The sequence below is a fragment of the Erinaceus europaeus genome, chromosome 6 (assembly GCF_950295315.1).
Source record: "Erinaceus europaeus chromosome 6, mEriEur2.1, whole genome shotgun sequence".
Taxonomy (NCBI): domain Eukaryota; kingdom Metazoa; phylum Chordata; class Mammalia; order Eulipotyphla; family Erinaceidae; genus Erinaceus; species Erinaceus europaeus.
The window spans coordinates 18,187,323-18,211,069 of NC_080167.1; positions in this window are offsets into that span (position 1 = coordinate 18,187,323).

Consider the following 23,747-nt stretch of genomic DNA (forward strand, 5'->3'; position numbering starts at 1 on the left):
TCCCTAAGCTCTATCAAGCTTACACATAGCCCTACAGGGAGAGAAAGATAGATACCTGCATACCTGCTTCACTGCCTGTGAAGAGACTCCCCTGCAGGTGGAAAGCCGGGGGCTCGAACCTTACACGGGTTCTTGTGCTTTGTGCCACCCAACAATCTGTCTTTCTACCTATCTGCCATGGATCAGAAAAAGTGAGCCTGGTGTGGTGAAGCTCTGGTGAGAACAAAACAACAACCACCCCGACCATCACACCTTAACCTTGTAGCTGAGAGTCTTCCATACAGTTTGTGGCCAGCTGCCTGCTTCTGCTTAATGATGGTGTTGCATTTCATTGTGCGACTGTATCATCATTTACTTAATCAGTACTTGGTTGATGAGACATTTGGGTGACTTCTGTTGTTGTCTGTCACTGTTACAAGCAGTGCTGCCAGGTCCTGGCATAGTGGTCTGCTTTTTTTTTTTTTTTTAAATAAACGTGGGAGTAGTTCTGGCAGTTTTTAAATTTTTTTGACTGGCATGGCTAAACTGTACAGAGTTCAGGCATGGCTACATCCAGGTACACAGACAGGGTCATTTGGAACTGATTTCTCAGTACTGCCTTCCTTATGTTGGCTTTATTCTCAGAAATAATCCTTATTCATTGTGCATATGATAGGATTAATTGCATATTTAAACCAGTTTCTCAGAGATACAACGGGGAAGAAAGCACACCTGCCTCGCATGATTCTGATGATCCCAAAAGGTTCTACCCTCAACAGGCAAAAGTTGAAATTAGATCATGTGGCGCTTCCGGCCCCACAATAGTTAACAAGTCTCAGGGCTGAATATCACTGGACCAGCTTGTGTCACGTGACAACACCTGATCCAATCATCTTCTCTGGGGGGAGGTTGGGACAAGCTGATTGGCCAGCCTGAGCCCTTGGAACTAGGCGTGATGAGGCTACTGTATCAGAAGGTCCTTAGAGCCTTAGGGGAGCAAGTGGTGAAGCAGGTAGGTCTGCAGGTGTCTATCTTTCTCTCCCCCTCTCCGTCTTCCCCTCCTCTCTCCATTTCTCTCTGTCCTATTCAACAATGACGATATCAATAACAACAATAATAACTACAACAATAAAACAACAAGGGCAACAAAAGGGAATAAATAAATAAATATTAAAAAAGAAACTTAAAAAAAATCCAGAAAGGCTCTGTGATCCTAGGAAAGGTTGGGACAAAGGCGCAGGGCACAGGGGACCACAGAGAGAGGGAGTGGGAATCTGATATTCCCAGCTACTGATGCTCCCTTTTACTGAGTCCATCTCGGGCCAGGTATTTCAGTGCATCAATTAGCTTTATTCTCACACTAACTTTCTAAAGCAGGCATTCCTGTGATCCTCATTTGAGGATGAGAAGAGAGAGGTACAGAGAGGTGGATTCACTTGCTCAAGGTCACATAGTCAGCTAAGGGCAGAACCAGCATCTGCACCCAGGCAGGACGACTGTGGAACCCACATTCTGCTCCAACAGCCTGTTCTCTGTGCCAGTGTGTCTGTTAGGAGGAACCTGGACCAGCTTAGCCCTGTGGTGGCTCCAGACACACCAGGAATCTAAGTGGCCACTGGGAACTGCCATTTCTTAGGTCTGTTCCTCAGTTTCACACTTACAGAAATGGGATCTCCCCAGGCTGAGTGTTCTTAAGAGAATCAAATGAAGGGAGACTTCTGGAGGTGTGGCTATAGAATAGCAGCAGCTAGCTGCATTTTGCTCTCTCCAGACAACTAGAAAAAGCAAGGAAAATCACCTGGAAACTCAACAGAATACGACTAGAAACTCACCAAGCCACAGGTTAAGTAAAGACCCATGTGGCTTGTGGACAGAAAAAGGGAGAGGGAGAAATTCTCGGGACTAAAAACTGGTGCTTAGAGACAGTGATCTCCAAATTGGGAGATTGGCAGCTGAGCCATACCATTTCCAGATCTAAGTTTAAGCAACAAAGAACTGTTAAAAAAAAAAATCTAAAAAATCCACCATAGTACAACGGTGACTTTTTGAGTTTCCAATGCTGTTGCCCCATAGAGGCTGGAACAGCAGCAGGAAGACCCTATATTTACATCAAGGACACTGACCTAGCCTGGTGATTCAGGACACACACCCCACATCCCCGTCAAGATACAGAAAGAGGGAAATCAAACTCCTTAGCCATAGTGCCTCCTGCTGGCATAACAACAAAAGGACACTAAATGTCAAAACTGAGAAATACACAGACAATAATGATAGAAAACCCCGAATGAGGGAGTCGGGTGGTAGCCCAGCGGGTAAAGCGCACATGCAGCAAAGCGCAAGGACCAACGTAAGGATCCTGGTTCGAGCCCCGGTCTCCCTACCTGCAGGGGAATCCCTTCACAAGGGGTGAAGCAGGTCTGCAGGTGTCTATCTTTCTCTCCCCCTCTCTGTCTTTCCCTTCACTTTTCATTTCTCTCTGTCCTATCCAACAACAACGACATCAATAATAACTACAACAATAAAACAACAAGGACAACAAAAGGGAATAAATAATAAAAATAAATATTAAAAAAAGAAAACCCTGAATGACCAAACAGACACAGAACTAGAAAAATATGACAGAGATAGAGTTCAGAAAACTCATTAAAAAACCACTTCAAAAAAACAAGGGCAAAAACAAAGGGAAAATGAATAAATATTAAAAAGTAAAAAAATCACTTCAAGAAACTAAATAATCAAGAACTCAGTGATCATTTTACGAAAGAATTAAAAAATACAGGAAAAACAAAACAAAACAAAACAAAACAGCTCCAAACAGAACTGAAGGCCCTAAAGGACACTTAGAATGCAGTTCAGGTTGAGGTAAGAGACCTCAGAAGGGGAGTCGGGCTGTAGTGCAGCGGGTTAAGCGCAGGTGGCGCAAAGCACAAGGACCGGCATAAGGATCCCGGTTCGAACCCCGGCTCCCCACCTGCAGAGGGGAGTCGCTTCACAGGCGGTGAAGCAGGTCTGCAGGTGTCTGTCTTTCTCTCCCCCTCTCTGTCTTCCCCTCCTCTCTCCATTTCTCTCTGTCCTATCCAACAACGACAACAACAATAATAACTACAACAATAAAACAACAAGGGCAACAAAAGGGAATAAATAAATAAATAAAATAAATATTAAAAAAATAAAAAAAAAGAGACCTCAGAAGTAGACTTAATCAAGTAGAGGACAATTTCAACATTAGAAGACACAACCACTACACGCTGCGAATTTAAAACTCTTGGTGAGGAAAGGTGTAGGAAAAATTAAGCATTTCTCTATGAAGTAGCAGTCTCCACTAGAAAGAAACAACAGAATTATTGGGATATCTGAGGAAGAGGAGAGGTAGGGAAGAGTAGAAAGCATATTCAAAGAATTTTTAGCAGAAAAAATTTTCATATTTGAGCAATGTTCAAAATAAAGAAATCCAAGAAGGTGAACACACACCTAAATTTTTGAATTCAAAACAACACACACCAAGACACATCATTGTAAAACTATCCAGAGATAAGGAAATACTACCAAATATGTCTTATGTGGCAAATATCTACCAAAAGCAATGTCTGAAAAGTGATAGCTATGAACACTACATACTGGTCAGAGGATCAATCCAACAGGAAGACAAAACCATCATCAATATTTAATGCTCCCAATGTGTATGCACCCAAATGTGTTAAAAAGGTGCTTACTGACCTTAAGGAAGACATTGAAAGCAGCACAGTATTAGTTGGAGGCCTCAACATACTACTCACAGCAAGAGACAGATCACTAGGACAAAAAAGTAAACAAGGAAAGATAAGCATTAAATAAAGTAATAGCTGAGATGAGCTAAACAGATATATTCAGAACCTTTCAAACCGCCCCCCCCCCAAAAGAGAATATATATACATTCTTTTGATGGCTTTACTAATGAATTCTATAGGATTTTTAAAGCAGAACTAACACTTATTCTCCTCAAACTATTCCAGAAAAACTATAGAAGTGCAAGTGCTATCAACTGTGTCTTATGTGGCAAATATCACTTTGGTCCCCAAAGTAGGAAAGGACTCTACCAGGAACGAAAACTATATCCCTGGTGAACACTGATGCAAAGATCCTGACCAAGATCTGGTCAGAATGAATCCAACGAGATCTGGCCAGAATGAATCCAATCAAGAGAATAATTCACCAAGACCAAGTGGGATTCATCCCTGGGAAATGGGTAGTTCAACATCAGCAAATCAATCAGTCTAATCCACCATATCAACAAGAAGAAAGATAACGATCAGACGGTCATATCAATTGTCACCGAGTAGGCACAGACATTCAACAAGATCCAGCAGTCATTTATGATAAAGACCCTCCAGAAACTGGGAATACAAAGACCATTCCTGAACATAGCATCATCTCAATGGGGAAAAGCTTTCAGCTTCCTAAAATCAGGAAGCAGATAAGGATGTCCACTACCTCCACTGTTACTCAACATAGTTCTTGAGGTCCTTGCCACCACAATCAGACAAGAGAGAGATATCAAAGGTATACAGATTGGAAAAGAAAAAAAAATCAAACTATCAATGTTTGCTGATGACATGATATTATGCTTAGAGAACTCCAAAGACTACACACACACACAAACACACACACACACACACACACACACACACACACACACACACACACACACACACAAAATACTGGAAATAATAAATTCAGTAGAGTAGCAGAATACAAAATCAATGCACATAAATCTATAGCATTTCAGTATAAAATAAGGAGTCGGAGAAAAGGGAATTAAAAAACTCAATCCCATTTACAATTGAATTTAAAAAGATAGAATACCTTGTGGTGAATCTCACAAAGGAGGTGAAGGACCTTTACAATGAAAACTATAAGATGTTGTTAAAATAAATGGAGAAGGAAGTACAGAAGTGGAAGAACATTCCTCGTTCCTGGACTGGGAGAACACACATTATTCAAATGGCCATTCTACCAAAAGCAATCTACAATTCAGTGCAATCTCTATCAAGATCCCAATAGTGTTTTTTAAAGCAAATCGAACAACTTATCCAAAAAACTTATGTGGAATCACAAAAGGTCACAAGTTGCCAAAGCACTACTGAGATCAAAGGAAAACTAGGGAGGTATCACATTCCCCAACTTCAGTTTATACTACAAAGCAATAATAATCAAAACAGAATAATACTGTTTCACTGCTCATGAAGCTTCCCCCCCCCCCACAGGTGAGGGCAGAGGGCTTGAACCCAGGTCTTTGTGCACAGTGATGTGTGTGCTCAACCTCTGCTCAGCCTCCCGCGCTATCTTTTCTTTTTTTAATTTTTTTTGATATTTATTTCCTTTTGTTGCCCTTGTTTTGTTGTTGTAGTTATTTTTGTTGTTGATGTCATTGTTGGATAGGACAGAGAGAAATGGAGAGAGGAAGGGAAGAAGACAGAGAGGAGGAGAGAAAGACAGACACCTGCAGACCTGCTTCACCGCCTGTGAAGCGACTCCCCTGCAGGTGGGGAGCCGGGGGCTCAAACCGGGATCCTTATGCCGGTCCTTGCGCTTTGCCCCATGTGCGCTTAACCCGCTGCGCTACCGTCCGACCATCCCTCCCGCACTTTCTTAAAAGCACCCTTGGGAACACAGTGACCTGTGAGATGACCCTAGAAAAACATCCTCTGGAGTCCTTGATTTACCTCGAATCCTTGAGTCTGCAGCCTCTCCCAGCCCCTGCCTCTGCCTTGTGAGTGAGGTAGCATGTCCTCAGACTCTGGGCATTAGGGCTTGAGTGTTTTTTCTTTCTTTTTATTTTTTTTGGGGCGGGGGAGAACATTTTCTTCTGTCAGTGCGCTGTGAAAATTATTTTAATTATTTCATTATCGTGCACGGAAGTAGCTATTTTAAAATGTATCATTTCCAGCCTCTAAAGCACACGGAGATGAATACTCAGAAGATAACAGAAGAGTCCCTTAATCTCCCTGCCCAGATGACCCCAATGGATAGTTTTTCCTGCTCTGACATTTAAACAGAACATGCAAATAATATTAGTAGGAGGATAAAAATAATTGCAAACAACAGAATGATGCCAAAGTGAAAGTTAAACCTTCCTCTCCTCCCTGAATAATCTCTCCCCAATGGTGACCACTTAGGGACTTTTTTTTTAGAGAATTCCTTCCAGAAAGAAAAGAACAAAGAAAAAATAAACCCACAAAAGCCAGAATAAGTGCATCTATTTATACCCTCCCTTCTTTTTTTAAAAAATTTTTTATTTATAAAAAGGAAACATTGACTAAACCATAGGATAAGAGGGATACAACTTCTCACAATTCCTACCACCAGAGCTCTGTATCCCATCCCCTCCCCTGAGAGCTTTCCTATTCTTTAACCCTCTGGGAGTATGGATGCAGAAGGTGGAAGGTCTGGCTTCTGTAATTGCTTCTCCTCTGCACATGGGTCTGGACATGTCAGTCCATATTCCCAGCCTGACTCTCTTTTTCCTTAGTGAGGAAGGGTTCTGGAGAATCAGAGTTCCAGGACACACTGGGGGGGTTGTTTGTCCAGGGAAGTCTGGTTGGCATCATGCTAGCATCGGGAACCTGGTGGTTGACAAGAAAGTTAACATATAAAGCCAAACAAATTGTTGACCAGTCATGGACTTAAGGGCTGGAATAGTGCAGATGAAGAGTGTTTATGTGGGTCCTCCATTTTGTAGATTGCTGGGCTAGTGTGGGGGTACCTCTTCCTGGGTGCGTACTTTCTGGGTTGGAGAGAACTCAACTGGAGCCAGCCTTGGCTACTACTCACGGAGCAATGTGAGGGAGATGACTCATGAACCAAGCTCGAGGCAGTGCAACATCTTTACTGATCATAGAACCAAGGCTTTTAAAGGGCAGACCCGGAAGTGGCAAGCTGGAAACAGAAATGGCTAGGAAAGGGGCAGAGAAAGGCAAAAGGTGGCTTGAAAGGTAGGAACTTCCTTAGCAACTGTTGCGTGGGTTTTAACTGGTAGGATTAATAATACCCTGCAGGCAGGGAGGATCTTGAGGGTAGAAAGAAGATAGATCAAAGGAATGGAATGGGTGGAAATCTTTCATGCAAAACAATGATGATGTAGATAGGCCATAGTATCAGCAATGCAGGGTGGAGCAGGGGGAGCTGGCTTAATGTTTTAGGGAATTCCAGACTCCTGGAGGCAGAAAAATGCAGGGTGCTTTGTGAGGCTCCTCACAATTGTCCGACATCTCCCCCTTTCTTTTTATCTAATGGCCATAGTATCAGGAATGCAGGGTGCTTTGTGAGGCAGGGAGTCTGATAAGACGGGCAAACTTTTGGGGTTACTCCTGTCCTTTTTTGCTCAACCTCTCGGTAGAGAGAGAAAGAAAGAGAGAGAGAGAGAGAGAGAGAGACTGACAGGATAGATGCACTCCTCAGGTCAAGCCCTGCCAAGCTTTACCACATCCTCACAATTTTCTGACAGTAGATAGCTAGTAGGCATATTTTAGTTAAATTACAAAGGGCTTGTGGCTATACTAGTTTTTTTTTTTTTTCTTCCTTTTTCTTTTTGCCCCTGAGCCTGAAATCTGATATGCTGGTGGATCCAAGTTGTCTGGGGAGATGATGTCTTGACTGGAAAAAGGACAAGAAAGCTGGATCAGGAAAGAGAGTAGCTCCCTAATATGGGAAAGGGGTATAAATATTGTTGATTGTAACCCCCATCGATTTGATGTGATCCAGGTCCCATATCAGCTTAGGAGCCTATACGACCTCTGCATCCTTCTAGATCTGAGCTCACATTCTGTGGTCATGAGTAGGAATATTCCAGGCTGCCCCAATATCGACCCATCTTCCTCAGGTGTAGCATAGAGTTTGTTGTCCAGCCTCCCTTCGGAGTATGGAACATTCTTTACCATTGTTGATTCAAGTTGAGGGCAAGGTCCTATGGGGGCCCACAAAGGGGTTGATTGTGTTGTTCCTGATAGAAATGGCCACTAACAATGGAGAGATGGATTTATTTGAGGTCTAGGCCCATCAAGTCTGTTTGGAAATCTCAGGACTCCCAAATTAGGGCCCCAGCTGATGGGGTGGCCTGATAGTGACTAAAGAGTCATCGTTAAAGTATGCCAGTCTCTTGCACTTATTCAACTTTTGCAGTCCTTGCTTTGATAAGGTTAGCTTTGGAGTGAGTGAGAGAACTGCGATAGGAAGTAGGTGAGGAGGGTATCTAAGTCAAAGTAGACACTATTTCATTATGAACTTGATACTGACTCACCACAGACTATTGTGTATTTTTGCTTTCAGGTATACATTTCGCCCTAATTTATGGATAAATGTGAACATATGCTCTATCTAACGGGACCTGGTCTATATCTAGGTTTTGGAACTTTGTTAGGAAGTGAACCTCCTGGAATGGATTAGAGAATACCATGAAAGGAAAGGTCTCACCTGAGTAATGAGGGTAAAGGGTTGACATTCCACGCCTGACGTCTCTGGACACAGTCTGAAGCGAAGCATGCTCAGGTGGTACTCATTTCATTGATTAGGCTGGGATCAGCGGATGCAATATCATTTGGTATGACTTGAGAGAAGCATGCAGGAAAGTGAGCCCCACCCCAGAGGTTCCAGGACTGGGGGAAATATAGGCTCTATAGGGGAAGCGGGAGGTTCCTGCTGTCTTAGGGTTTAAGAAGACTATTGTCTATAGCTAGTTATTGCTATAACCACATTGTTTGGCAATTGGGTTAACTTTGAAAAATCCCTTTGTTAGGATTTGCTGTCTCATACACACCATGATTGAATGATACTGATCGAATGTCTCAAACTTTTTAAAGCACAGACTGAGTCTTTTTAATATGTAGGCTGAGTCTTTGATATGTTGACTCTCTTAAAAGCTTAGTCCAGGGAGAACAGAAGCAACCAGTGGCACAGCTATATACAAATAATGTCAAAGGACATAAAATATGGTGATGGTGTATATACCTTTCCTTCTAAAAATGCTAGAACTGACATTATCCACACCATTTTGTGTCTTGCTTTTCTCTCTCTTTTTTTTTTTCTTCTTCACATTGCTTGGAACCTTTTAGATCGTTTTGCCACGGTGCTTAGAAATCCCTTGTTCTTTTGAAGAGCTGCTAGCATTTCGCTGTGAGGATAAAGTGTCATTTCTTTCTTTCTTCAGGACACTTGTCCCCCATTGTGGGTTACTTTGCTCCCTCCAATTTTTTTCCTGTTACAGACAGTGCTGGTTGGGAAGGGTACGAAAACCCACATCTGAGACATCGACTGTGCTTTCAGTACCCCTGGTCCTCAGCACTTTTGACTGGAGCGTCTTCTGTGACAGGGGAACTTGTGCATTGTGGGCTGCCTGGCATCACCCACTTTGAGAATCACTGTTTCAGGGGGGTCCTCCATCTCGGTGGGGTGTAGGGTGGGGGTTTGCTTTATCAGCCAGGCGGAGGCGGTGGGGGAGGGTGTCTAAGCAGCTCAGAGCTGCAAGTAGCATTCAGAGTCATGGGGGGTGGCACAAGGAGGCTGCAGGGGAGGCAGTTAGTACCACCTTGCCTTTGCCTGAGGAAATCTGCCCAAGCGTCTCCAGGCTTGATCTGGAATGTTCTGTGGGCGGTGCGCCTTCTTGGGTGCTCAACAGTCCTATCTGTTGCCGGCCTGCCTGAATCCCTGAGTGTTCTAGCTAGAAGCATTAGGGCACTTTATTTGTTTACTGGTTTATTTATTCACTTGGCACCAGGGTTATCACTGCAGATTGGTGAGGGCATTTCCAATCCATTGCTCCCATTGGTCATTTTTTCCTTCCTTTTAAAAAACAAAAAACAGACATCAGATAGGACAGAGAGAAATTGTGAGGGGAGCTAGAGAGCGAGAGAGAAGGGGGCCAGGCTATAGCACACCCAATTAAGTGCACATAGTACCAAGCACAAGACCTAGGTTCGAGTCCCCTCTCTCCACCTGTAGGGGGTCCACTTCATGAGCAGTGAAGCAGACCTGCAGAGGTCTATCTTTCTCACCCTCTCTCTGTCATCTCCTACCATCTCCATTTCTCTTTGTCCTATCTTAAAAAATAAAAAAAAAAGGGGGGGGGAGGGAATGGCCACTGGGAGCAGTAGATTCACAGTGCAGGTACCAACCCCCAGCGATAATCTGGTGACAATGAGAGGGAGAGAGGGAGAGAGATAGGGAGAGGGAGAGGGAGAGGGGGGAAAAGGGAGAGGGGAGAGAGAGAGAGAGAGAAAGAGAGAGAGAGGACCTGTTTTACCACAGCCCAAGTGTTCCTCCTGCAGGTAGCGAGCAGTGGCCCAAACCCAGTTCCTCGAGCACTCGGCTCAACTGAGCGCACCACTGCCTGGCCTCTTGGTTAATATATGTAGATACTGACCTCCCCTCCACCCCAGTAAACCCATGACAGCTGGGTCCTTTGGTAGGGGCCCTTCCTCCTAAAACGAGGCTGGAGCAAACTTTCTCAAAGAGGAGACACTGGACATCAGTGCATGGACTTTTTTTAAAAATTAATTTATTTATTCCCTGTGTTGTTTTATTGTTGTAGTTATTATTGTTGTTGTTATTGATGTCATTATTGTTGGATTGGACAGAAATCAAGAGAGGAGGGGAAGACAGAGAGGGGGAGAGAAAGACAGACACCTGCAGACCTGCTTCACTGCCTATGAAGCGATTCCCCCTGCAGGTGGGGAGCGGGGGCTCAAACCAGGTCCTTGCGCTTTGCGCCACCTGCGCTTAACCTGCTGTGCTACCGCCGACTCCCCAGTGCATGGACTTTACTTGTGTTGATTCATCTAATCTCCTCAGTCCTGCTTGCAACCATTCTTCCCATTTCCCATGGGTAAACTGAGGCTCCGAGGGGTATACATGATTTGCCTTCATCCTGCTAGCCTTAGTGGTGAAGTTGAGATTTGAACCCAGGGATCGAGCTCTGATGCTGGTGCTGTCAAACATTACAGCAGAAATGTAGAGTTTTTTTTGTTTCTTTATTGGGGGTGGCTGGGTCCGTGCATTACAATACAGTGAAGGACACAGGTACAACCTCTTATCTCCCTAGCCCAGTCCCTTTCCCACCATCATGCACTTAGACCCCAGAGCCCCTCCACTCCACACCTTCTCTCCTTCCCCAGAGTTCTTTGCTGAATACACCACATCACTCCGAGTTTCACCTTATGCTTTCCCTTACTATCCTTCACCTCTCAAATCCCCCCTGTGAGTGAGTTCATTCCTCCTTCTGTTTCTGGTTCATCACACTCAACATGATGCTTTTTTTTTTTTTTTTTTGCCTCTAGGGTTATCGCTGGGGCTCAGTGCCTGCACTACAAATCCGCTGCTCCTGGAGGCCATTCTCTCAGCCTCCTCATTTTGTTGCCCCTGTTGTTATTGATGTCGTCGTTATTGGATAGGACAGAGAGAAATGGAGAGAGGAGGGGAAGACAGAGAGGGGGAGAGAAAGACAGACACCTGCAGACCTGCTTCACTGCCTGTAAAGCAACCCATCCCTGCAGGTGGGGAGCTGGGGGCTTGAAATTAGATTGTTACGCCAGTCCTCGTGCTTTACGCACTTAACCCGATGTGCTACCACCTGCCCCCTTCAACATACTTTTTTTTTTCCTTTTTATTTAAGAAAGGACTAATTAACAAAACCATAGGGTAGGCAGGGTACAACTCCACACAATTCCCACCACCCAATCTCCATATCCCACCCCCTCCCCTGATAGCTTTCCCATTTTCTATCCCTCTGGGAGCATGGACCCAGGGTGATTGTGGGTTGCAGAAGGTAGAAGGTCTGGCTTCTGTAATTGCTTTCCCGCTGAACATGGGCGTTGACTGGTCAGTCCATACTCCCAGTCTGCCTCTCTCTTTCCCTAGTGGGGTGTGTCTCTGGGGAAGCGGAGCTCCAGGACACATTGGTGGGGTCTTCAGTCTAGGGAAGCCTGGCCGGCATCCTGATGACATCTGGAACCTGGTGACTGAAAAGAGAGTTAACATACGAAGCCAAACAAATTGTTGAGCAATCATGGACCCAAAGCTTGGAATAGTGGAGAGGAAGTGTTAGGGGGGTACTCACTGCAAACTCTAGTGTACTTCTGCTTTCAGGTATATATTTTGCAGTAGTTTATGGATACGTGTGAACATATGCTCTCTCTCACAGAACCTGGTCTATGTCTAGGTTTTGGGACTTTGTTAGAAAGTGAACCACCTGAGATGGAATTAGAGAATACTATGAAAGGAAAGGTCTCACCTGAGTAATGAAGCTGAAGGGTTGTCATTCCACACGTGAAGTCTCTGAACTCAGTCTGAAGTGAAGCACAACATGACACTTTTAAGTTCTGTCCATGATATGGCAAAGGAGATGCCTTTGTCATTTTTAACAGTTGCATAGTATTCAATTGTGTATATATACAACTTTCTTAGTTGTTGGGCATCTGTGCTTCCAATTTTGGGCTATTACAGATCATGCTGCTATGAACATAGATGTGCATCCGTGGCCTTAGGGTTTTATAATGAAACAGTGACTATCATTTCTCCATGTACCTGACCTGTCTGTGTTCTGCGGAGCAAAGAGCAGCCCTGTGAGTTAGCTTTTTTTTTTTTTTTGCCATGCTGGGGCTTCTTCATACAGAGAGAGACAGAGAGATAGAGATAGATATAGAGATAGATAGAGAGAGAGGAAACCACCACAGCACTTGTCACATGTGGTGCTCTCATGTGGTACCATTCGCTTGAACCCAGGTCCTTGGCCATTGCAAAATGTGTGCTTTACCGGGGGAATGTCTCTCCAGGCGCTGTACTCTCATAAGCACTTTTTGCAAAGCGTCTGAGGTTCAGAAAGGTCAGATCACTTAACCCAGGTCGCGCAGCTAAGAAGACCCATCTGAGTGGGAACTTGGGTTCAGATGAAGATAGGATTAAGCATTTTAAAAATTCCTTTTTTTATTATCGTGGTTATTATTATTGTTGTTATTGATGTCATTGTTGTTGGATAGGACAGAGAGAAATGGAGAGAGGAGGGGAAAACAGAGAGGGGGAAAGACAGACACCTGCAGACCTGCTTCACTGCCTGTGAAGCAACTCCCCTGCAGGTGGGGAGCAGGGGGGCTTGAACTAGGATCCTTATGCTGGTCCTTGTACGTTGCACCATGTGCGCTTAACCCGCTGCACTACCACAAGACCCCCAAAATTCTTTTTAAAAATATTAGGGAGTTGGGCGGTAGTGCAGCGGGTTAAGTGCACGTGGTGTAAAGCACAAGGACTGGCTTAAGGATCCTGGTTCGAGCCCCCGGCTCCACCACCTGCAGGGGAGTCGCTTCACAGGTGGTGAAGCAGGTCTGCAGGTGTCTGTCTTTCACCCTCTCTGTCTTCTCCTCCTTTCTCCATTTCTCTCTGTCCTATCCAACAACGACGACATCAATAACAACAACAATAAAAAAAACAACAAGGGCAACAAAAGGGAAAATAAATTTAAAAAATTTTTAAATGTTAATAATAATTTTGTTTTGTTTTGTCACCAGGGTTATCACTGGGGCTTCGTGTCTGCATAATGAATCCACCACTCCCTCCTATTTTTTCCTCCCCCCTACTTTTATTGGGTAGGACACAGAGAAATTGAGAGGGAAGGGGAAAATAGAGAGGGAGAGAGAAAGAGAGACACCTGTAGCACTGCTTCACCATTTCTGAAGCTTCACCCTCTCACATGGAGGGTGCAGGGTCTTGAACCCAGGTCCTTACACATGGTAATGTGTGTGCTCAACTGGTATGCCACTACTCAGCCTCAAAAGCAGGATTTCTGTGTTCCCAGCAGTCTTGTCTGATGTCACCTTGGGAATCTCCCAAGCCTGCTAGTCAAGGTGTCTGGGTAACTCTGTGATTCCCCTACCCTCCCAATTATGATCCATCTTGCCTTATGTCCCCTGTAAATCAAAGACACACCTCATTAGCAGGAAGAAGCCATGGTGTGCAATGTGTATTTTTCTAGCTGGCGTTTGTTTCTTCATTAGAAGCAACGAAGGTGGTGTGTTTTCAGATCCCAGAGACTGGAGTGGAATGAGAAGCCCCCAGGAATTATGGCTATTGTTGGGGCCTTAGCTTATTTGGGAAGCTCATTACCATATCAGAAACGGGAGGCAGCCAGAGCTACTGAATCGCAGACATTCCTAGAATTTTTCTTTTGACTCTGTTCCTCCTACTTTAGGAAACCTTAGCACCTTGAGCAATCATGAAATATTCCAAACATACAAAGAGAGACAGAGAATGTTTTAATGAACACCATGCACCTGCCACTCAGTGGGAGAAATAAATAAAACACGGCTCAGTGTTTCTGTGAATCCCCCCCACCCCACCCCGGTCTCATTTCCGCCTTTCTTTCCCCAGAGTAATTCACAGCCCAAGTTTGCAACTATTTATCAGGTTTGTTTTCCGTGTTCATAAGCCACAAACTACAGAAGGCCTCGTGCTTGTTTCTGTGCTCTTTGAATAGCATCTCTCTATCCACCTCCTTCAGTAGTGTGTCCTTCTTGTTCCAGGGTGCTGATGGCATTGTTGATTTTCACGACTGCATACTATTTCACAATATAGTTGTGTTGTTTAGCCTCACAGATATATCCTGATAAATGTGATTTTTTTTTCCCTTTTTGCTACCAGGTTTATTGCTGAGGCTCAGTGCTGGAACTATGAATCCACCTCTTCCAGTGGCCATTTTATTTTATTTTATTTTTTTTAGGACAGAGAGAATTTCAGAGGGGAGGGGAGATATCCAGGGAGAGAGAAAGACACCTTCAGACCTCTTTCACTTCTTGTGTCCCACCCTCAGGTGGGGATCAGGGACTTGAACCTGTGTCCTTGCTCTGGTAATTTGTGTGCCACCACCCGGCCCTGGAAAATGGGAACTTCTGTGCTTGGTCACTGTGCTGACACCTCACCAAGGCTGTGTTATATATCAGGACCACCTTCACAGGACTCCTTTGTGTCCCCTTCTTGACAGAGATGTAGCTATGGGACACAGGGCCACATGTCACAGTGTTTTCATTCATTCTTCTGTGGACGGGTCTAGGTCTTCTGTCATCTTCCCTGATGACAAGCAACACCCCAGGGAGGAGTCTGGTATGTATTCCTGTGGACAAGTACAAGGGTTTCCCTGGGGCACCGACTCAGCAGATGAAGCTGGCAATAGTCTGCAGCAGCAGGGTCCCTGGCTCCTGGGCCCCATACCAACCCCTGGGAGCGTGGCCATGCAGTTCATCACTGCGGAGTGTGGTAATGTTCCAGGCCACAGTTGTCTTTAAGAAAAAGGGCTTGGAAAACCTGGAAGCAACCCAGGTGTCCAACAACAGATGAGTGGCTGAGCAAGTTGTGGTCTATATACACAATGGAATACTACTCAGCTATAAAAAATGGTGACTTCACCGTTTTCAGCCCATCTTGGATGGAGCTTGACGAAATCATGTTGAGTGAAATAAGTCAGAGACAGAAGGATGAATATGGGATGATCTCACTCTCAGGCAGAAGTTGAAAAACAAGATCAGAAGAGAAAACACAAGTAGAACCTGAACTGGAATTGGCGTGTTGCACCCAAGTAAAAGACTCTGGGGTGGGTGGAGTGGGGGAGAATACAGGTCCAAAAAGGGTGACAGAGGATCTAGTGGGGGTTGTACTGTTATGTGGAAAACTGAGAAATGTTATGCATGTACAAACTATTACATTTACTGTTGAATGTAAAACATTAATCTCCCAATAAAAAGAAAAAAGAAAAAGAAAGAAAAGGAAAGAGGAAGGAACAGGAATAGGTAGAAGCTTCACAGGTGGTGAAGCAGGGCTTCAGGTCTCTCTCTTCCTCTCTCAATCTCCTTTCCACCTTCCACTTTCTCTCTGACCTGTAAGAAGGAGGATGAAAAAAAGGAAAAAAATGTCTGCCAGGGGCAGTGGGCTCATCATGCAGGCACTGAGCCCCAGCAAAATCCCTGGTGACAAAAGAAAGAAAGAAAGAGAGAAAGAGAAGGAAAGGAAAGGAAAGAGGTTGAGCACAGTCTCATCAACACATGGTTTCAATTAGGCCAGAGACAGAGAAACAAGAGAGCCTAAGTTTTGGAAGGACTTGCCACCTGGCAGATTCTCCACAGCTGGCTTGGAGGGTGGTGGGGCCTGTAGTCAGTTTGGAATGCCCTTGACCATGAGGGGATGAGAGCAGCCCCAGAGGCCAAGCACAAGTCGCACTCGTTTTACTGTAAACAGACTGTTTTCCAGGTGTATGACCCCTTAGCATTAAGTCCATTCACCTGGTGTACAACCACCATCACCGTGCCTCCCCAGAACTTGTTCATCTTCCCTGCTAGAGACTCTGTACTCACTACAACCCCTCAACTGCTTTGCTTATGGCAGTTTGTAAATAGTCATAGGAAACACATTACTATGCACAAGGATCTGGGTTCAAGTCCTTGGTCCCCACCTGCAGAGGGGAAGCTTTATGAGCCATAGAGCAGTGCTGTAAGCTCTCTCTCTCTCTCTCTCCCTCTCCCACCTCTGTCTTCCCTTCCCCTCTCAAATTTTCTGTCTTTATCAAATAAACATTTTAGCAAAAAAAGGAATCTAATAATCCCAAGAGCCAAGATCTATCTGCCTGCCTGTCTACTATCATCTATCTATCTATCTATCTATCTATCTATCTATCTATCTATCTATCTATATCTATCCTATAACTATGTCTGTCTATCATCTATCTATCTATCCTATCTATGCCTATCTATCTATCTATCTATCTATCTATCTATCTATCTATCTATTTTTTAGAGGGCAGAGAGAAATTGAAAGGAAAGAGGAGTAGAGAAGCAACAAAAGATACACCTACAGACCTGCTTCACCATTTGTGAAGATTCCCCCTGCAGGTAGGGACTGGGGGCTTTGAACCTGGGTCCTTGTTCATGGTGACATGTGTTCTCCCGCTTAACCCCTATTATATATAATTAAAAAAGAAATAGAAATTCTTCTTCTCCCAGAGTCATTTCACTCCTCTGCCTGTGCTGAGTATCACTGCTCAAGTTACCTGTGGCTCAGAGAAGAATTGAAATAGCTCAGCTTTTGTTTGATTCTCCTGTAGCGGCTTTCTGCTACTCAGGTAGTGACTTCAGAAGGAAATGGAAAGAGTTTCTAAGGAGATTAAACTTTGTACCTTCTCACTCTCCTCCCCCTACCCCTCCTCTCATGTATATTATTTGTTGCTTAGGAACAATTCCGTTCCTTCCTTCCTTTTTTTTTTTTTATTTGCCATAATATGAATAGATAGGAGGGAGGTGCGAGATGTTCAGTTGAGAAAGAAAATGTGAAATGGTTCTGCTTTCCCTTGTTTGGGAATGTTACTTTATTTTGATTTTTTAATTAATTAATTAATTAATTTTTGGACTGCCTTGGTTGATGTTGGGTAAAAGAGCTGGTTGGGGGAGAGGGCTAGGAATCTTTTATTTGCAATGGCAGAAACTCAACATGAAACTGGTTTAAGGAAAGGAGCCTCCATCACAGAACTGTAATACCTAGGAGGAATGGCTGCAGGCATGTCTGGATCCAGGGGCTCACGTGTCGTCATCAGGACTTGGTTTCTGTCTGTCCCCTAGGATTCTGCTGACCTCTTTTCTCAAGCTACTCTTTTCTGGGTCAATCAGTGATAGTGTTAAGTTCACCTTAGACTGACAGTGGGTGATGGCAAGAGAACTTTTTTCTTTCCAGGCATTCTAACAGAAGTGACAAAGTTAAGTGTCACTGGATAATGTGCTGTTTTGTCATGTGTATGACCCAGGTTTGAGCCCGACCCTCATCACATTGCAGAGAGCTTCAGTGCTGTGGTCAGTTGGGATCTCTCTCTCTCCCTCTCTCCCTCTCCCTCTCCCTCTCCCTCTCCCTCTCCCTCTCCCTCTCTCCCTCTCCCCCTCCTCCTCCCCTCCCCCTCCCTCTCCCTCTCCCTCTCCCTCTCTTTTCTATCTAAAATAAGATTGATATGCCACTAGATTTTTTTGTCCTTATGTATCTGCCTTTACTGAGTGCCTTACTGTAGTTGATAGTTTGGAAAGAGTTGATTAATCAGGACTGGATGATATGCCCAACACAACCAAAGGAAAGTTGGGGTGCTATTGGGGCATAATATGAGGGATGTTGCTGGTGACGGAAGGATAATTGTTATCATTCAGCCAGAAGTTCTTCCTCCTCCTTCCTTTCTTCCTTTCCTCCTTCCTTTCTTTTCCTCCTCCTTCCCCCCCCCCCCCCCCCCGTTTTTTAATCGTCATGTGGGTTTCACTACTCTGGGTCAACTTTCCCAGATAGAAAAAGAGAAACAGAGACAGAGACAGATAGGTGGAGAGAGAGAAAGCTATCTCAACACTAAAACTCCCTTTATTGTGGCAGGGGCCAGGTCCAAAACTGGGCAGTTCACATGACAAAGTAGGCCCACCATCTGAGTTAGCTATCTTGCCGGTCTAGGACTGATTGTTTTGGGGCATGGAGAGCTCTGTGTGGTGGCCGACGTCTGCATCCTCTAGCCTCATATGAACTCCTGTCACGGGTTCAGTGGAGGGAGGGGGGATGGAAGTCATGGTGGGAGGCTCACACATTTTGTACCTCACTCCAGACTCTGCACCCCCCTCACTCCAGACTCTTGTCCATCCCCCATACTCATTATGGAAAAGAGGGTCTGTTGCCCTTATGCTGCTTCATTGAGTCACTTCATAGTAAGGGAAGAACAGCAGTTTGGATGCGGGGGCACCAGCTTGGGATACTCCTTCTGAGAGAGAGTTGGAGTCTGGGTCTCCTCTCCTTGGATCAGGGTTGACTGCTCCAACCTGCAGACAACGGTGGGAGAGGTGCTGTGTGACTTCCACGGTCCTTGGCCTTTGGCAGTCTCGTCAGCACTCTCCCTTGAGCTCTTCTCTTCGCAGAACCCAGCCGCCATGTTGTGAGGAGGCCCAAGCAGTGTGGGGAGGCCACGTATAGACTGTCAGGCTGATGTGGGTGATATGACGGTGCAGTGAATGAAGTCTCCCAATTCTCACAGTCAGTCCGGCAGTTAGCCATCCTGCAGCCATGCCACCGTCTCTGTGGAATGTCTTGGAATCTCTGAACTTGAACACAGTGGTGTTGTTCTATGTCATATCATGTGGGGTGGTGGTTTCTTATGTAGCATGTTACTGGAACAGGAATGCTTATGGAGATGGGCAGATCTGTTGAACAAAACAAACGCCCCAAGCAACAGAGAATTAAATGTTTCCCACATACTTCTTTGACCCTATACTGTTCTGACTGTGATAACCCAGCAATTCCACTACTGGAAATCTAGCAAAAAATTTTTTTAATTGTGACAGATGAGTCACACATTCTGCACAGGGATGTTCACTACAGTGTTATATATAACACTACAAAAATTTAAACAACATTTCTTTCTTTTTAGATTTTGAAGTTTTCTTGCAGAATTAGCCCATTTTTTTCTTTATTGGGGGGATTAATGGCTTACAATTGACAGTAAAATACAGTAGTTGGTACATGTGTAAGATTTCTCAGATTTCCACAGAAGTAGGTCCTCCTCTACCATCATGTTCCAGGACCTGAACACCACCCCCCATACACTCCCCACCCCAGAGTCCTTTACTTTGGTGCAATACACCAAATCCAGTCCAAGTTCTGCCTTTTCCCTTCTGTTTTTTTTTCAACTTCTGTCTATGAGTGGGATCATCCCATACTCATCCTTCTCTTTCTGACTTCTCTCACTTCACAGGATTCTTTCAAACTCCATCCAAGATGAGGTGAAGACAGTGAAATCACCATTTTAATAGCTGAGTAGTGTTCCATTGTGTACATAGACCACAACTTTCTCAGCCACTCATCTGTTGTTGGACACCTGGGTTGCTTCCAGGTTTTGGCTATTACAAATTGTGCTGCCAAGAACATATGTGTACACAGATCTTTTTGGATGGGTGTGTTGGGTTCCTTAGGATATATCCCCAGGAGAGGAATTGCAGGATCATAGGGTAGGTCCACTTCTTGCCTTCTGAGAGTTCTCCAGACTGCTCTCCACAATTTAGCTTTCTAGTGACAGGAATATGATTTGTAATAAAATAATTGTGACTGCTTCACATGGTTCAGGCACTGAGAAAAGACTGCCCTGGTGGAAACTCCTAATCCTTTCAGGACAGGGCAAAGAGGAATTGTGATTCCATTTCTCCCAGCAAGTGAATGTGGAAACTGAGGCTGAGAGAACTGACCACTTGCCTGAGATTGCGACTAGCCAGGATGCCAACTCTACAGCTGTATTGCTCATAGGAGTTGCCACACGGACTGAGAGCAGGAGAATGAACCCGACAGTCAATGGCAGCGTCATTCAGCCAGGCGTTGGGTGGTCTTTGTACATGATGCATGTATGGATTTGTTTAATAACAGGAGAAGGTGTTTCTGCTAAGTTAAGTGGGAGGAAATAGGCAGAATGGAAACCGTATATACAAACAGATAACAACTTGTTAAAGTCATGTGGAGCAAGTGTTCAGGAGTCGCCCTGAGCGCTGACAGCTCACGGTGGGATGGTATGAAGGAGTCAGCCCGACTGTTCTAGATTCTCATCTTTCACATCGGAAGCAAATGCTCCAGAAGGAGCAAGCGCAACAGGGAAGGGAACAGAGGTTGACAACAGCCTAGCATAATTAGACCTTGAAGTGATGGGAGAGAGATAAAGTTGCCTAAGAAGTTCAAAGGGGAAAAAAAAAAAAAAAAAGAAAGTCCACCACTGTGACAATTGTGTGACTCTGTGTGAAAAGTCACCTGGGAGAACCATGGCAGGTGGTTACCCCAGAGTCTTTTACTTTGGTGCAATACACCAAACCCAGTCCAAGTTCTGCTTAGCGTTTCCCCCTTCTGATCTTGTTTTTCAACTTGCTATGAGTGAGATCATCCCATATTCATCCTTTTGGTTTTGATTTATCTCACTTAACTTGTCATCTTGGAGCCAGGCGGCTTGCCTTGCCCATGGAGCCAGCATCCATGCCCAGGGTGACAGATGGCAAGAGGGCCAGTCTGATCTGCTCAGGGGCTGCTGCAGCTCTTCTCCAAGGACCCCCCCCCCCTTGGTTTGCTGTCACTCGATGGCCTCATCTGGGGACTCTGCATGGGGACCCTGGAGCGGGTGGCAATCAGAGAGCAGGACCTTTCACTTGCTGTGCTTGGCCCTGGGCTTACATGGGGTGGCAGTCCCCTGTAGCTCCTACCTATGTCCACCTGTACCCAGAGCTGACTGAATAATATTCCACCCTGTGTCCACAGCCATGTACTACTTAATGGCAGTTTGGTTAATGGTGGACCACATAGCAGTGGTGGCGTCATCCTCTGTGGGGTTCACCCAATGATATGAATCCATCTAATGATGCTTTTCTGGAATAGAGCCCCTTTCCTTTCCTTTCCTTTCCTTTCCTTTCCTTTCCTTTCCTTTCCTTTCCTTTCCTTTCCTTTCCTTTCCTTTCCTTTCCTTTTCTCCTTCTCCTTCTCCTTCTCCTTCTCCTTCTCCTTCTCCTTCTCCTCCTCCTCTGTCTCCGTCTCCTTCTCCTTCTCCTTCTCCTTCTCCTTCTCCTTCTCCTTCTCCTTCTCCTTCTCCTTCTCCTTCTCCTTCTCCTTCTCCTTCTTCTTCTTTTTCCCTCCAGGGTTATTGCTGGGGCTCAGTGCCTGCACCATGAATCCACTGCTCCTGGAGGCCATTTTCCCCCTTTTGTTGCCCTTGTTGTTGTAGCTTTGTTGTGGTTATTAGTTGTTGATGTCGTTCATTGTTGGATAGGACAGAGAGAAATGGAGAGAGGAGGGGAAGACAGAGAGGGGGAGAGAAAGAGACCAGCAGACCTGCTTCACCACCTATGAAGTGACTCCCCTGCAGGTGGGGAGCCGGGGGCTCAAACCGGGATCCTTACATAGGTCCTTGCGCTTTGCACCTTATGCGCTTAACCCTCTGTGCTACCGCCCGACTCCCCCTCTTTTCTCTTCTTTCATCTGGCAAAGAAATTTTTTCTTTTCTTTTAAAAACATTTTTATTAGTGATTGAACAATGATTAACAAGATTTTAAGATAACAGGGGTACAATTCCATACAGTTCCCACCACCAGAGCTCCATGTTCCCTCCCCTCCATTAGAAGCCTCTCTATTTTTTTTTTGCCTCCCAGGTTATTGCTGGGGCTCAGTGCCTGTACCAGGAATCCAGTGCTCCTCGAGGTCATTTCCAGCCCTTTTGTTGCCATTGTTGTTTTATTGTTGTTTCGGTTATTATTGTTGTTTTTATTGCTGTCGTTGTTGTTGGATAGGACAAAGAGAAATGGAGAGAGGAGGGGAAGACAGAGAGGTGGAGAGAAAGATAGACACCTGCAGACCTGCTTCAGTGCTTGTGAAGCAACTCCCCTGCAGGTGGGCAGCCTGGGGCTCCAACCCGGATCCCCATCCTTGCACTTTGTTCCATGTGAGTTTAATCTGCTGCGCTACGGCCTGAACCCCCAATTCATTGTGGGGTGTAGATGGTGGAAGGTCTGGCTTCTGTAATTGCTTTTCCTCTGGACATGGATGTTGGATACAGCCTTTTTCTTAAGCAACCCTTCACTATATATCACATTCTGCTTATGCATTCTTCTGTTGATGGACGCTTGGGTTGTTTCCGGTTTTGTGGTCAATGTTAACACTGCAGTGAACATAACGCAAAGCATCTGATGTTGGACCCCTCTCCTCTCAGCTTTTAATTTTACTTTTTATACACTTTTTTAATTTGATGGGAGAGAAATTAAGAGGGAAGGGGGAGAGGAGATAGAAAGGGAGAGAGAAAGAGAGACACCTGCAGCCCTGCTTCACTGCTCCTAAAGCTTCCCTTTGGAAGTGGGGAGACCCCCGGGGGCTTGAACCTGGGTCCTTGCTCATGGTAATGCGTGCAGTCAGACTGGGTGAACCACTGCCAGGCCCTCTGCACATCTTTCGGATCTCAACGTAATCAGGGAAATTTCTGGGCCATAGGATACTTCTGTGTTCAAACTTTTTTTTTGAGCAGCGGCCAGAAGTCTTCCGAGCGGCGGCATCACTCTCTATTTGCACCAGCAGTGCGTCAGGGTTCTGCTTTCTCCCCTTTCTCACCAACACTGCTATGCTTCCCTTTGGGGGAAAAATCATAGCCATCTTAGTAGGTGTGGAATGGAGTCTCATTGTGGTTTTGACCTGCGTTTTCCCGGGACTAATGCTGCTGACTGCCATTTCCCCAACTCCCTTGTCATTTGTACAGGTTCTTTGGAGAAGTGGGTATGCAAGCATCTTGCTCATTTTCAAACCCGGATGACTTGCGTAGTCATCATTGTTGAGTTGTAAGAATTCTTTATCTGTGCTGTCTATTAAGTTCTTAGCACATAGACGGTTTTCTCCCACCCTGCAGACTGTCTTAATCCCTAGTATTGTGTCCTTTGAGGCACAAAGATTCTTAAATTTTAACAAAGTTTCCTATTTGTATTTATCCTGGCAGCCTGTGCTTTTGGAATTATCACCAGAGTGTGAAAGCTTGTCCCTACATTTTCTTTTAAGAGTCTTAGAGCTTTTGCTCTTAAATTTTGGTCTTTTTTTAAAAAAAATTATCTTTATTTACTTATTGGAGAAAGACAGCCAGAAATTGAGAGGAAAGGAGTGATAGAGAAGGAGAGAGACAGGGCGATACCTGCAACACTGCTTCACCACTCACAAAGCTTTCCCTCTGCAGGTGGGGACCGGAGGCTCGAACCTGG